Source organism: Ambystoma mexicanum, chromosome 5p, assembly GCF_040938575.1.
Source record: "Ambystoma mexicanum isolate Mex_15411 chromosome 5p, UKY_AmexF1_1, whole genome shotgun sequence".
Classification (NCBI taxonomy): Eukaryota; Metazoa; Chordata; class Amphibia; order Caudata; family Ambystomatidae; genus Ambystoma; species Ambystoma mexicanum.
This window is the reverse complement of record NC_090930.1, coordinates 1,151,169,480-1,151,173,865: the sequence shown is the minus strand read 5'-3', so window position 1 is coordinate 1,151,173,865 and position 4,386 is coordinate 1,151,169,480. Positions and strand designations below refer to the sequence as shown.

Here is a 4,386-nt window from a genome sequence, read left to right as displayed (position 1 = left end):
GTCTGTAATATAAGTTCCCAAATCTGGATCTAAATGCAAAAGGTTCCAATGTTTATTCAGAATGTAGTAAATAAACTTAGAGTCACTCGAAAATTTAGTGATAAAATTAACATGTTGTGGAAATTTAGTCACATTGCTAGTTTGTTCACTCACAGTCTGTGTGAGTAATGAGGAGCAGGTCGTTGTTTTCACACTCCTAAGTGCATGATGAATGGTGGACTTTTTATAGCCTCGCTCTTGAAATCTGGCTCCTATAGACTTACATTCTCTTCCAAATTGTGCATCTTCACTGCAGTTTCTCCTTGCTCTGAGACACTCTCAGTGTGGTATGTTGTCAATCACATTCTTTCTATGGCAACTTTTAGCATGTAAAATGGAATTTACTGCAGTGTCTTTACAAAAGGTACAGGTTTCAATAATTTCATCAATTACATAGATCCTAAGGTCCAAAAACATAATCTCAGATGGGTCAATTTTGCCAGTAAACTGAATACCAAAGTGGTTCTGGTTAAGAAATAACATAAAGTCATCAAATTGCGTAGGTGAGCCTTCCCAGATTGCAAACACATCATCTATGTACCTCCTCCATACAGGAATACATTTTATGTATGGGTTATTGTGAAAGATATAAGAATCCTCAAAGTAGGCCATAAATAGATTTGCTAGGGCGGGTGCATATTTTGCGCCCATAGCAATTCCCTTAGTTTGGGTGTAGTACTCATCATCAAAAATGAAGTGATTATGGTTCAGTGTAATGTCCACGAAGGACTTGAGCATCTGAACATGAGCTGCATGTGATGCTGAACGTGATCTGAATGAGTAATCTATAGTTTTGAGGGCTAATGTATGTTCAATAGATTGATATAGTGCAGTAACATCTAGGGTAACTAGAAAGTAGTCTGTTTTCCATTGGATATTTTCGAGAATTTGTAATATATGCGTTGTGTCTTTCAAATAGGCTGCAATTTGTGGTACAAGGTCCTTAATACACGAGTCAATGTAGGTTGCTATGTTCTCTGTGACCCCTCCCTGGCCACTCATAATAGATCTTACAGATGGCTGTTTTTCGAATGGTTTATGTATCTTCAGTAGAAGATATAGAGTAGGCATAACGGGGCTGGTGTTGTTCAAAAATTGTTTTTCCTCATCAGTGAGCATACCCCGTTGATACCATTCATGTACAAGTTGCTGAAGTTTCTGTACAGTTTGGGTCATTGGATTATTTTTGAGTTTAAGGTAACAGTCCGGAGTCGCTAGATGCTCATGTGCCATACTAATATAGTCTGATTTGTTAAGGATGACAATGTTGCCTCCTTTGTCCGCTTCCTTAATAATTAGCGTGTCATCTGCAGATAACTCACGGAGAGCCAATTGTTCAGCTTTAGATAGGTTGCGATTTTTACTAGCGAACCCTTTGTTTTGGCCATCTAAATAATGATGAATTTCTTTGGTAATTGCTTTGTAAAAGTTTTCTATTGCATTGTCTCCAATATTTGGTGGCATAAATTTAGATCTGTTCTTAAGTTCCAAAATGTCCATATTCCGTTGGTTTATCCCTAAGTCTCGCTGCATCTCAGCAATTGATTGCCCATACTCACCTGCAAGGTTGGCTAGAAGATGTATATTCTCAATCTCCTGGATACTCTTGCTACTGGTTGGCGGTGGCTCTGTCCGTGGTTGAAAAATATTCGGTTTATTGTGAAAGTATTTTTTCAATTTCAGTTTTCTTGTAAATTTGTACAGGTCTATTTGTACCTCAGTCATATCAGGTAGTGTGCTCGGTGCGAAGGAGAGGCCATAGTTGAGAACAGTGGTTTGTTGCTGTGAAAGTTGTTTGTCCGAAAGGTTAATGACTAGGCTTTTAGAATCGGCTTGGGTTGTGGTACTTTGAGACTGGATCTGGTGAATCTTTTCCTTGTGTCTCCGGTTCCCCCTCCTCTTAGCTCCTCTTCCTCTTCTTCCTCTGAGGTTGTTGGGGTTGATGGCATATTCAAGCCTAAAGGGAGTGTTTTCTGGAAACGTACATGTTTGTAATTGACATTGGGATTTCGGTAGTTGGCCTTTTTATATCTTTTGATTTCCGCAAGGAAACCACGCCTTGAATGACGTTTTTCTTCAGCCATCTGTGCTGAATCCGTACCTGACGTGCTGCCCATATTATTTGCTTCTAGTTCTAAGTCAGAATCCATATCCAAGGTTACTGGTGATACATTGGGGGTTTTTATATGAGTTTGGTCTCCATCATATTTTGCTTGAAAGGTGTAGACTCTATCATTAATATAATCGCTTTCATCTCTGTAAAACTTTCTGAACTTCCTCATTTTAATGTCATCCTGGTAATCCTCTAAAATGGTATTCATTTTTTCATAATTTTTGTCTTTGGTTGCAGTAGGATTGGGCATTTCCGAAATTTCTTTCTGTACCAAGTCAATTTCTGCAGTAACTCTTTTGTGTTCCCTCTCTGCATGTTGAACAAGGATTTTCATCATGTTTTCTGAGCTCTGAGTCAGGTTCGCTTCCCAGTCTGATGCTAAATCCTGGTCTTCTTGATGACTAAGGTCTGGGAATATGAGTGTGCGTAGGCCTCTAGGAATAATTTCTTGTTTAAGATAATTTTTCAATGACACCTGTTCCCAATATTTATTAATTTCTTTTTTGCTTAAACGTTCGAGTTTAATATATTTTTGTACCAAGGTTTCTGTTTTTTGCATCCGGTTCTTAAAGGGGTTGCTATCTGTTCCTCGGGGGCAAATAGGGCAGCACTGTCCTCATCTCGATTTTTTAGGTATTTGGCCATATTCATAGTATTATTCAAAAGGAGAGACCAACGTGGTTTAGTGCAGCACACCCAAAGGGATTAATAAGAAGTAACTAGACCGAGAAAAAGTCCCTAGTATGGGTGGTTGCGCACAGATTTAGCAATTAGTGTAAATCTGGATTGATCTAAGAGGTAAGATGCAGTAGTGAGGCATAGAAGGGTAATTCTCCCGGTATCCCTTCCAAAAGGTGAACACGTGTATTAGAGAATGTCTCACAAGCTGCGCTTTCCCACACGTTTATGTTGGAGGTGTTTTAACATAGATACATATACATCCAATTTCTGTTTATAGAGACAAGTTACCAGACACTATATAAATAAATATAGTCTCCATCAGATAGTTATAGGGGTTTATTCTCAAACACTGCACGCCAACACGTGTTTCAGCCCTCTCTGGGCCATCCTCAGGGCGTTTAGATAGATAATAGTTAGGATTCACTATTAACATACATTGTGACAAAATAAAATGGCATTACCATAATTGCCATGTGATAGTTTGAAAAGCAAGAAAAACCATACAGTAATATCACGTCATACTTACACATTCAGCACCAAGTGCAGGTGCGAGGCGAGAGGACAGAGGCCAAAAAAGATTAGGGGGGGGAGAGAAGGGAAGAGAAGAAGAAAACACATTAGTAAGTATTGAAGTATGGGCAGCAACTGTGGTTAAATGCATAAGATAGAAAACCAAAATAGTTGAGGTCCGCAGATTTCCATTAAAAATAAAGGCATCTAGTATCCTGCCACATAATAAGGTGTATAGAAAGTATGGTGTGACCACATCACAATGATGAGAAAAAGCAGTCCAAAGGCGCGTGGCACCTGTTAGAGTGAACCCTTCATCATATGTCTTTGTTAGCTGGATGTCTTTTTCTTTTTCCAAAACTTACTGTAAAATCAAAACAGTGCCACTAATTACTAAGTGTATGTAGTGTTAAGTAGTGAAGTCAACAAATAGATACCAAAACTGGATAAAGGGTATGAGTACTCGTGCTTACCAACAGATTCGAGGTTAATGCGTAGTCCAAAGAATAACGTGCTGTCGTTTTCGTGCTGCAATTCATTTTACAGTTCTAAAGGTAACATGGGAAGGAAACATAAAAGGCAGGTTTCCCGTTAGGCGCTGTAAGCATGTCTTTGCCGTAATGTTCAAGGGAAAAGCAAGCTAGCAGGTGCTTACCAGTAGCCGCTTCAATGCGTCTGGGTGCTGTCTCCAGCACGTACGTCAGTCGTGTGCCTCAAGGAATGTGGGTGTTGTCTGGTTTAGCCAGTCACAGGCCAGATGGGCTTTAAAACCTGCGGTCACATGATACATTGCAATTAAGGTTGCTAAGCAACCAAATGCAGCGTTTAATCTCGGAAACTTCTGTGTTTAAAGTCCTAACCCATATGACTGCCGATCCTGGTACTGCAACCAGTTTAGAAAAGGCAGATGGATATTAAGTGTTACTGTCACAGTCTACGTGCATTATTTTGGCTATGGCAAAGTTTTACAATGTAAAGTATATACGGGTGCTGTATTTTAAAATACCTGACTACATCAGCGCGCGCTCGTATTAGACTGCAGT

The 4,386-nt window shown here is 39.5% G+C and overlaps 1 long non-coding RNA gene across 1 annotated transcript; it reads right to left on the bottom strand.

The window, feature by feature from the left end:
• Positions 1-3,154: 3,154 nt before the first annotated feature.
• Positions 3,155-3,892, bottom strand: LOC138481467 (uncharacterized). The gene is made up of 2 exons (XR_011274252.1): positions 3,817-3,892; positions 3,155-3,354 (listed from the first exon to the last, which is right to left on the bottom strand). It is a non-coding gene; the product is annotated as an uncharacterized lncRNA (long non-coding RNA).
• Positions 3,893-4,386: the final 494 nt, after the last annotated feature.